Source organism: Oryx dammah, unplaced genomic scaffold (assembly GCF_014754425.2).
Source record: "Oryx dammah isolate SB20612 unplaced genomic scaffold, SCBI_Odam_1.1 HiC_scaffold_23, whole genome shotgun sequence".
Classification (NCBI taxonomy): domain Eukaryota; kingdom Metazoa; phylum Chordata; class Mammalia; order Artiodactyla; family Bovidae; genus Oryx; species Oryx dammah.
In genome coordinates, this window is record NW_024070207.1 from 29,390,660 (window position 1) to 29,402,938 (window position 12,279).

Here is a 12,279-nt window from a genome sequence, read left to right on the forward strand (position 1 = left end):
TGGTTCACTCTCACAGTAAAGTGCAATCATTCTGGGGAAAGGAAAGTGCTAGAAAAGAGTTGTCAAGAGTTAGGAGCTGAGTTGAGTTACCATATGACCCTCTGAGAGGCAGGGACATTGGAAGCAAGGCACCTTGGATGAATATGATCACATCATTTCTTTGGGAAATAGATGAATCAGGCAGGAGAGGATATTGCGATGTCTACTTGAGAACTTCTGTACGACTGAAATATCACTTCTTGGGAGACTGTAATATTGTGTGGGTTATGAATGCAAATTAAAATGAAAATTTTTTAAAAAATGAATTGAGAGGATAACTGTTTTCATTCCTCATATCATCTGTTCTTTGGTTAGTTGCCTGTGTTGGCAACAGGGGATCTTCTGAAGAGATTATCAGAATAACTGATGATGTGTGAATAGCCCCATTTGCATGTTTAAGAAACAAAATCCCTTCTCTTTACAGTCACATTTTTACAGTTATCATATGAGGACTACACACATATATATGGAAACCAGAGAATCCAATCCTCAAAAATATTTTCAAGTTGAATTATCTCTACCTGGCCTATGTACACAAAGCTATTGTATTTTCTCTCTTAGAATTGTTTGTCATTGACTCCTGATTATAGATGAACTAATTTAGTTAAATGTCAATATTATAATTATAATGAATTTTATATTATAATGCATTTCTTGTTATTATGCATTTTTCTAGATATTTTCTCCAAATATTTAATTTTCACTAATATTTACCTTTCATGTTCTAGACTGTGGATCCAAATGAGTTTTCTTGGCTGCCCTGGAGGTAGATGGAGGAGCAGAGACCTTGGGAAGTTATGTTGGGAACACATGCCCTTCCTGATTGCTGTTTATAGTGTTTGGTTAAGCTGACAATATTCTGTTTTAGGTAGCTCAATTAATATAAATTAGATGCTGATTTTACCATATGGACAGCTATGCCATGAAACATATTACATTATTTTAAAAATAGTATTGTAATATGTTTTAATAAGGAAATCATGCTAGGTTCTGTATAAAAGGAAATTATGCAGATGTAGCTATTGTCTTCATGTGCAAAGACATCTTTTAACAAAAGTGTATGTTACGTTGGGCTTCCCTGGTGGCTCACATGGCAGAGAATCCTCCTGCCAGTACAGGAGACAAGGGTTCGATCCCTGGGTTGGGAAGATCCCCTGGAGGAGGACATGGCAACCCATTCCAGTATTCTTGCCTGGGAAATCCCATGGACAGAGGAGCCTGGCAGGCTATAGTCCATGGGGTCACAAGGAGTTGGACACGGCTGAGTGACTAACACTTTCACTTACATATTCATATGTTATGTTGATATAGAACTTTGCAGTTTTCAAAGCACTACATTTGATGTTTTTACCACAGCTGTGGGATATAGGGATCTTGGCATTAAAAAGTAGTAAGCCAAGTCAGAATCTAGAAAGTAAAGTGTATGTCCAGTAGAGATGGTCCATATCCAAATAAGAAAGCTGAGGTAATTGACTACAAATTCCTTGGTGCAAGCAAGTTTACTTCTAGGAATTTCTCTTACAGAAATAGTCATTGCTTTGGGGAGATCATTGACCAAAGTTGAAGTAAGATCCTCCATTTTTTTTTAACCAGGCCACAAATTATGTAGTAGGTTTTATTTATAAAACAGTGAGTCAATGTTTCAAAACTTGAAGAAACAGACATTAGATAGATGGATTTTTCCCAAATAAGTAACTTTAACATACACTCATGATAATCTTATAATAATCAGATATTGCCCTCAATGTTTTTCAGACCTCTGCTGGTATGATTATTGTTTCTTCTTGAACAGTTTCAAATGTCCAAACTCAAGTTTAATCACTCTAAATTTACATGCTCATGCTTTTCTTCTGAAAAGCAGACAGAAAGATATTTTTTCCATATCTGCATAATGGGACACAAGCTGCTAAGTATGTCCCCTTCTTTCAGTGTCCTGAAAACCTTCCTTATATTCAGGATGATTAAGAAGAAATCCAGTGAAAACTTCATTCTATCAATGGGAGCACTGAGGGGTAAACTTCTTATGTTTGCTTACAGAAATATTGCAGTTTTCAGGATGTGAAATATTTCAAATGTGTAATCTGTCTTTCCCTTCTCTTCTTATAAATTATCTCATAGGACATGTAAGCATCTAAATTTTTCTATACTAAACTCAACTGACAATTTATTAAATTCATATGTTCACATATAGAAGAAGCATTGTCACATGGCAAATAGCCAAGGTTTTGGCGTACAAAGGCAATATTATCCAGTTTGACTCCTTGGCGGTCATACAGCTATGCAAGGATTACACACAAATACACACACACACAGTTACAAACAGTGAAATTAGTATCCTTGTGCTCTTATTTATCCAAATGTTGTATGCAGTCTGATTTGCAATAGTAAACATTGATATCAGTCTAAATATTTGTAAATAAGGGATGCAATAAATAGAGCATATAGGTAAATGGAACACAATAAACCTAAAATAATAAATCTACATGTACTAAAATGAAAAGATGTTCATAATGAGCTAAATGATATTTTATTTTTAAATGCATCCATATATTTATGGAAATATGTACAATAAAAAGTGGTTATCTAGTTACCATGATTTTATAGAATAACTTCCAAACCCACATAAGAGAATTCTTACAAATGTCTTTATAACACATGTACATTTTCTTACTGAGAAAAAAGTAAATATATTTACTTGAAGTAATATGAAGAGGAAATTGAAGAATAGCTATGTGTGATATAATTTACTACATAAAATATGTACATATATGTTTGTCTATGAATGAAAATACTGGAAGGATATATGGCTAATTTGTAATAGTGATTCTGTATTTCTAGTAAGTGGTAGATTTATGGTAGAAATTCCAGTTTATACCATTTGAATGTTTTGCAACCATTATGCATTTCAAATTCATCTGTATATAGTGATCTTAGCTAATACACAGATTCAGTCATTTTTTATATATACTAGTATTCTCCAGGCAGTGGCAACTCTCTCCTCTTGTCAATTTATACTCATTAGAGAAATATGATTCTCTAATATTCTAAGGACTTGGATAACATTCTAAAATAATACAAGTACTAATTAAAATGTATTGCCACTTCTGAAGAATAGTAAAATAGTGTTCATTATTTTGAAATTTGCTTCAGAGCATATAATTTGTCCTTTAACAGTTAATATATTTTTAAAATATTTTTTACTATTTTTGTCATAAAAATGATGCAAAGAGAATGATTAAAATATGTGCTTTAGTAAATAATCAAGAAGACATTGGATGAATAAATATGATGCATTTTAATGAGAGTCATTTCTGATAACTAAAATCCTGATTCTCAGATTTAAAATAAACTTGATAAAATGGAATCCTTACAATTCAGTAAAAGTAAAAGTGTTAGTCTCTCAGTCTTGCCCAACTCTTTGGGACCTCATAGACTGCAGCACACCAGGCTCCTCTGTCTATGGGATTTTTCAGGCAAGGATACTGAGGTGGGTTGCCATTTCCTTCTCCAGGGGATCTTCCCGACCCAGGGATTGAACCCAGGTCTCCTGCACTGCAGGCAGATTCTTTACCATCTGAGCTAGGAGGGAAGCCCAAAAATTTCAGTATCTTAATTCCATTTACTTTGATTTCATATTTATTCTAAAAACAAAGATATTTGATAAACAACAGGGACCTACAGTACAGGAAGTTATATTCACTGTCTTATAATAACCTACAATGGAAAGAATCTGAAAAGGAACATATATATATATGTATGTATGTATGTGTGTGTATATATATATATATATATACTTACATATATGTGTGTGCAAGCTAAGTCCCTTCAGTTATGTCCGACTCTGTGCAATGCTATGGACTGTAGCCCATCAGGCTCCTCTGTCCATGGGATTCTCTAGGCAAGAAAACTGAAGTGGGTTGCTATGCCCTCCTAGAGGAGATCTTCCCCACCCCAGAATCCAAACTGCCACTGTTAAGTCTCCTGCATTTGTAGTTGGGGGTCTTTGCCACTTGCGCCACCTGGTGGCTCAGATGGTAAAGAACCTGCCTGACAATGCTAGAGACATAAGAGAACTCTGTTCGATCCCTGGGTTGGGAAGATCCCCTGAAGAAGGGAAAGGCAACCCACTCCAGTATTCTGGCCTGGAGAATTCCATGGACAGAGGAGCCTGGTGGGCTACAGACCATGGGATCACGGAGAGTCAGACACAACCGAGCGACTAACACACACACACACACACACACACACATATATAAAGCTGAATCATTTTGCTGCACACTTGAAATATTGTAAATGAACTATCATTGAATACAAAATTAAAATTAAAAAACTAAAATATTTGACTTAGATTGGAAAAAATTAAAAGAATGATTGAACAGGCAATATCATAAATAAAATCAGAAATAACTACTTCACTTTATCCAACCTTTGGAAACAATTCTGGAATATCAAACTTGTACATACAGGTGAAACAGAACAAATGTATCTCATTCTCAGGTCAAGCAAAAAATAATCAGCTGGTTTTGTGGGTTTTTTCTTCTTAACTCTGGTGTTCTGTGGTCCTCTCTGACAGCCCACTTATGCCACCTAGTACTATGCTACCTAGTACTGGAAAAAACTGACCTTAGAAAAATAAATTCTATTCTATATCTGGGAAAAGTAAAAGAATATTTTTTTTATCCAAAAGGGAAATGCATTTCCCTTGTGGTATATTTATTTAAACTTTGCCACACTTGAACACATATCATAGCAGTACTAATTAGTGAAACCAGGTTAAAGCTTAGTTGATTAACTGAAGGAAGAAGTATATATCATATAATTCCTTGTTGTGTAATTAAATAGACATTTCTGTATAAATAACATGAAGGGTGCCCTTTAGGTAAAGTTTAATTATCTGAAAAAATAGCTGCAATTACTGTCATTAAATTTTTTTTAGTGAAAAAGAAGTTTATGGGAAATCATAAGACCATGATTATTAAACATGATCAAGCTATCAGAAAATGTTTTAAAAATGATACCTAAGAATTAATCAGTGAAATCTAAGGTAACTTGGCGTATATACACTATACTATTTATAAGTGGGTTTTTGTTTGTTTTTAATGTTTTTCCATTTTTTGGTAAACAATATGTAGGAAATATTTATAGTCTTTGATAGCCTATCAAAAGTGTTATTTTTCACAGAAACTCACATGATAATAGGATTATATTTCATTTTCCTTAATTAAAGTAACTAAATCATAACATAAGCACATTACTTTTGGTTGGGAAAATCAGTAACTTTCAAAATTAATGGACATGTACTATTTTTTAGTTTATTGTCATTTTACTGAAGGCTAGGACCCTGTTGAAATAGTTTCTAAAATCAAGACCTTACACACTGTTTATTAAATTTTTCTCCTCAAGCATATCTAATAGCAAAGAAGTTGATATATATCCCCTAGAATTCTGGGGGGAAACTAGGCCAAAACAGCTCACAACAAATTCATTTTTTTCTTAAATCTTTAGTGTCCTCTCAAAAATGCACATGGATTTTACATTCTATTCCATGATATGCATTTGTTTAAATAAAAATGAAGATTTTTTTCAACTGAAATTTGGAGATAAAATTGATGTTACAGAAAGAGGCACTCATATTTATATTGTGAGTTTGCATAACTGTGCGGAAGTTAAGTTTGAGAAACACAGTGCTATCGAATGTCAGGGCCTATATTTGAGACTGAAAAGATGGGATCCATGTAATTTCTCTTTAGATGTATAGTAAAAAGAAATTAATGTAACATTTAATTTGAGCCTGGAAAAAAAATCCTCTACTTAGCACTACTAGTGTGAAGCACTTACATTGAGGGAACCTATTAATTTTTGGTCATTTCAAAATTGTCATAAAGTATTTATTGTTATTTTTAACCAAACCTGAGTCTTTGTAATTTTGACTTATTTTCATTTTAGTTTTGTTCTCAGTGTCAATACTCCTAAAAGCATAAATCCCAAAGTTAAACTACCTATGAGTGTTCTTAAAGATGAAACAAATTTTAATATATGTTGAAATATGAGCGTGCCCTTTTCCCTTCTGTAATGTGTGTGTGTGGTGGGGAGGGGAGAAAGAGAGTGAGAATTACGTGGATCTACTTTTGAGGTGAACAGAATGACTGTATGACCAAGCTCAAAAAAACAAAGTCTCTTATATGGCAATGATGTAAATCAAAATAAACACTGTTCAGTTGTTAAAAACAAGTAAACACAAAATCATCCATCTACTTGAGGATATATATATTTGTAGCTAATTCATCTTAATGGACTCAAGTTGTTCTAGCTAATCAAACATTCTGTTACTGTCAGATACTCTGTTACTGCCTAGCACTCTCTTCCATTATAAATTTCCTCGTCAAACTTGGCTCCTTTTGAGCAATAACATACAAAGCATAAAAAAGAAACTTGAGAAAAATGTTCAAATAATAGTAAAAGTAACAACAAATAACAAACTGTTACTTACTTAGTACTTAATATGTGTCAGATATAGTGCCAGGGCTTTAGATAAATTATTTTATTTAATCATGACAACACCCACAGAACTGATTATCTTTGTCCCAATGGAATAGATGACAAATTGAAATGCAGAGAATCAAAGGTTTACCTAAGGTTACATAGCTAGATGATACTTGGTGAAACCAAGATTGAAACAAGACTTGGCTTCTTAAATTCTTTATCTCAGTAATTTATCTAAAAATTAAGAGTTGTTCCATTGATTGAAGAGATTAAAACTACCTATTATGTCCCTTTTTCTTTTTTTATACTTTCCAAATTTACATTAGGTCTATATTACACATATAAATAACAAAATCTTCTAAAATACTGTATTATTTACTTCACTGCCTATCACATGAGTCTTATAGTAGCTGTATATTGTTTTAGTCTCTTTGTTAATATTTTTTGAAATAAACTCTTCTCTATTCCATGTATATCTTTAGAGCTATCATTTAGGGGCTTCCCTGGTGGCTCAGATGGTAAAGAGGTATCATTTATGGTATCACAGGTTCCTTGCCTCAGGTATAGACTTTTCACTGAAGTCTAGCTAATCAATATATTCCATCTCACAGATAATAGCAATTGGTCTAGAATTTGGTCATATTGTCCAGAGTCCTTTCCTGGAATTTATAGTATGACTCTAGAATAAAGAAGCTTCTTTCCATTGTGATGTTGGGAGAATATAAATATGAGGCTACTAATATAGGGAGGACTTGTCTCTAAAAGAGGGGCTTTGCTGGTTGCTCAGACAGTAAAGAATTCACCTACCAATGCAGGAGATGCAAGAGACGTGGGTTCAATCCCTAGGTTGGGAAGATCCCCTGAAGAAGGAAATGGCAACCCACTCCAGTATTCTTGCCTGGAGAATTCCATGGACAGAGGAGTCTGACGTTCTATAGTCCATGAAGTTGCAAAGAGTCAGACATGACTGAGTGACTAACACACACACACACACACACACACACACACACACACACAGAGGCTGTGTTAAGAGAATCCTTGTCTATAAAAGGAAGTCAAGTAGATGGAAAGAGGGATGGGAAATGGTTGTCTTAACAACAGTGAACTCTAGTTTCAGTCCTTAAAGTTTTTGCTGTTCCCCCTTGTTCATTGTTCTTGCTTTATTCCCTGGCCTTATTCTGGGGTTGAGTCTAGGAGTTTATTAATATTAATATTAAAGATCCTCAATTGATTATGATGACTGGCTATGTGTGGCAATTATGGGATATGTTAATAATCCATCCCTTTGTGTTTTTGTTTACATTTTGGTTTTTGATCAATGTCAGTTTTTCACTAAATATTTTCTCTGAAATACCAGTTTCTCAAATACTCTACAGCAAAAAAGGTTTTTCAGTGTTCATTAAAGGGTCTGAGAAGTCTTTCAGTAAAACTGATTGTTGAACCCAGCATTTCTTAATTCTTACAGATTTGACACAACTCGTGCCCAGATAAACAGAACTTCCATATCCAGAAGTCTTTTGCAGGCTCCCTTGCACTTAAAACCCCTCCTAGAATAACCACTATCCTAACTTCTAACTCCATAGATTTATTATGCCTTCTGGAATGGTCCACAGGTCCAGGTTCATTAGAAAGTTACAGTTCACAGAATTATTCTAAATGTTCAAGTTGAAGAAACTCAATGTTCTTCTTTAACATTTCTTGAACTTTCTGGTTGTACAATCTTGGCCAAATTGTTTAACCTCTCTGACCCTCAACTTCTTCAACTTTACCATGGAAATAATAATGCTATCTGTCTCATAGATTTGTGAATAGTAAATATTTTATGCATATATATGTATATTATTTATATCTATCTATGCAAATTTTGGAGTTGTTTTTGTTTTGCTCTCTACCAAAAAATATCTTCTATTAGTTACCATACCCACTATACTCATTTTGAGCTCCACACACACACCTCTTCCCCTCTGGTAACCACTACTCTGTTCTCTGCATCTATGTGTTTGTTTGTTTTGGTGGTACTATGTGGCATCTGGGATCTTAGTTCCCCAACCAGGGAACTTTGCCTTAGAAGCACAGAGTTTTAACCACTGGACCACCAGAGACATCCCTCTATCTGTTTGTTTTTGTTTGGTTTGTTCACTTATTATGTTTTTTTTGTTTATTAGCTTTTTATTCTACATATTGGTCTTTCTCCCTCTGACTTATTTAACATAATACCCTAAACATCTATCTATGTTGTCACAAATTATAAGATTTCAACTTTTTATGGCTGAATAATATTTCATTGTACATACACATAGAATTTCTTCCTTTAAGAATGCTAATAACTTGTTATATATATATATATATATATATTTGTGTTCCTATATTAGTTATACATACACACACATATATATAGGTGCTCCTGTGTTAGGTACACATATATTAATCATGGTTATTTATTCTTGATAAATTGCCCCTTTAATGTCGATCTTTGTGTCTTGTTACCCATTTTAGGCTTGAAATCTGTTTTGTCTGATATGAGTATAGCTACATCCACTTTCTTTTGGGTGCCATTTGCCTGGAGCATCATCTTCCTTCCCTTCACTTTTAACCTATGTTAGTCTTTAGAGCTAAGGTGTGTCTTTTGGAGGCAGCATATATTTGCATCTTGTTTCTTAATCCACACAAGCACTCTGTGTCTTTTGAGTAGTGAATGCAATCCTTTTATATTTATGGTGCCTATTGACAAATGAGGACTTAGTATTGCCATTTTATTTCTTGTTTTCTTGTTGCTCTATATCTCTGTTGCTTGTTTTTCCTTGTAATTCTGTGTGCCATTTTGGTTTGGTCATTTTCTATATTGTCCTGGATTTCCTCTTTTTTATGTTTTCTGTCTCTGCTCTATGTTTATGTTTTGTGGTTATTATGAGGTTTGTATAAAACATCTCATAGATAAATTTCTCCTTTTTCTGCTGAGAGCACCTCATCTTCATTTACTTATACAAATTCTTTTCTTTCCTTATTCTCCTTTAATGTTTTGTTGTCTCAAGTTATTTCTTTTTCTGTTGTAAGTTTGTTACCTGAGATAGCTATAATTATTTTTGTTTTCATTAAAAAAAAAAAACTCTTTTGAGTAGAATTTTTCTGGTTCTATTTATCACCCAACTCAAAGTTTTGTGTAGCTTTGCAGCTTTGTTTCTGGTAGAAGTTCAGCTCAGTTCAGTCGCTCAGTCATGTCCAACTCTTTGCGACCCCATGAACTGCAGCACGTCAGGCCCCCCTGTCCATCACCAACTCCTTGAGTTCACCCAAACCCATGTTCATCGAGTTGGTGATGCCATCCAACCATCTCATCCTCTGTCGTCCCCTTCCCCTCCTGCCCTTAATCTTTCCCAGCATCAGGGTCTTTTCAAATGAGTCAGCTCTTCGCATCAGGTGGCCAAAGTATTGGAGTTTCACCTTCAAAATGAGTCCTACCAATGAACACCAAAGATTGATTTCCTTTAGGATGGACTGGTTGGATCTTCTTGAAGTCCAAGGGATTCTCAAGAGTCTTCTCCAACACCATAGTTCAAAAGCATCAATTCTTCTGTGCTCAGCTTTCTTTATAGTCCAACTCTCACATTCATACATGACCAGTGGAAAAATGATAACTTTTCTTGACAGAGTATTCTTGGGTGACAGTTTTTATCTTAGTATTTTCAGAATGTCATTTCACTTCCTTCTGGCCTGTAGAGTTTCTACATAGCTCAGTTGGTAAATCATCTGCCTGCAATGCAGAAGACCCAGGTTCAATTCCTGAGTCAGGAAAATCCCCTGGAGAAGGAAATGGCAACCCACTCCAGTATTCTTGCCTGGAGAATCCCATGGACAGAGGAGCCTGACTGGCTACAGTCTACATGATCTCAAGAGTTGGACACGACTTAGCGACTAAACCACCACTGAGAAATCAGCTAATACCTCAATGGAGATTCCTTTGGTGATGCCATCCAACCATCTCATCCTCTGTCGTCCACTTCTCCTCCTGCCCTTAATCTTCTTTCTCTGTTATTGACTTTTGACAACTTTAATATTATGTGTCTTAGAGGTCTTTCTGCGTTGAGACCATTAGGTGTTCTCCTAGCTTCATGGAGTTGTATATCCAGTTCCTACCCCAAATTTGTAAAGTTCTCAGCTTTTATTTCATTAAACAAATCTCTCTGCTCCCTTCTCCCTCTCTTTTCCTACGAGGATACCCATTATCCTAATTTTGCCCTTCCTAAAAGAATCAGGTACCTCTTGTAGAATTTCCTTACTTTTCTATATCTTATTTCTCTTTTACTTAAATCATGCCTAGATTTCTATCTTTGTGCTTATTAATTCTTTCTTCCAAATGATCTGCTATATTTCCAATGCTTTTGGATGCATTTTTATTCTCAATTATTGAATTATTCAGCTTCACAATTTCTGTTTGTCTCTTTTCAGAGTTTCAATCTCTTTGGCAAAATATTCCTTCTATTCATTAATTTTATTGCTAGGCTCATTAAATTGCCTTTCTGAGTGTTCTTGTATCTCATTGAATTTCTTCATGACACCTACTTTAAATTCACTATCAGTTAAATCATAATATTCCATGACTTCTGAAAAACTATCTTTTTTTGTGTGGTGGTATAGCATAACTGTGGTTCTTCATGGTACTTGAGTTGTTCCCCAGTTGGTATATTTGAAGTTAAATGACAGGTTAAAAGTTAGTCTTCTGTTTTCTGGTAGGTGGTGCTGTAACACAAGATTTTGGTTTCTTTTACCTGTGTTACCTCTGTTTGTTTATACTTGAGAGTTGGCACTTTTCATCCTCCATCTTCTCTGTAAGAAGTATGACTGCATGCTTTCTTTGTTTCTTCTTGTGTGCCTGGGGTCCTTGCTGACTTGCTTCTGCCAGAATCACTGTCAACATTGGGCTCTTCCTTTGTGTCGGGGATCCCCTGAGACACAGGCTCTACCATGTGGGGAGGTGGCAGCAGTGGGGAGGGAGCTCAGGTCATAAAAGTGCTTCTATTTTGTCTAGTGTTGTAAGGTTCACTGGTTTCCACCACTGCCAATGGCGGGGTGTGAGGGTGGGGTGGCAGGGGTGGCCTGGCATCATAAGTGCTCCAGTGGCTAGAGGGATGGAATCCTAGGCTCCACGGCTTTTGCCGTCCAGTTACCTGAGGCTGAAGAGGCTGGTGTGTTTGGGAGGCAAGAATCATGTATGCAGCTTCCCCTGCTGCTACTGGGGTCTCTAAAACTGTGCACTCAGCTGCAGTCAGAAGGTCATGATTGCAGGCACCAGTCTACCCATGTTTAAATGTACAACCTGGAAAATTCTCAGGCATCCTCTTCTGTTGAGCAGAGGCACTTTTGTTGAGCTGTGGATATTTTACTCGTTGCAATATTGAAAGGAGATAAAGGTATATTTTCACTTTGCAATGTTTCTGGCGTCACCACAAATCTACTGTTAAGAAACAGAATGTTTTAAATTTTTTCACATAAAAAATACTGTTTTTATTGAACCTTATTATAAACACTAACATAATGAATATCATGTTCTTGAATGATTGAGTCACCTGTCATACATTCATTTTGTGGTTACAGTGATTAATTCTGGTGTGTTTGCAAGTTTATCTTATGTATTATGGTAATTTTAAAATTTCTGACACTGACATGGAAGTATGTCAATAATTTGTCAGCACATTCATGACTCACATAAAGTTCTACACGAAAAGCCATTGGTAATTTTCAAACATTTTAGAAAATGTC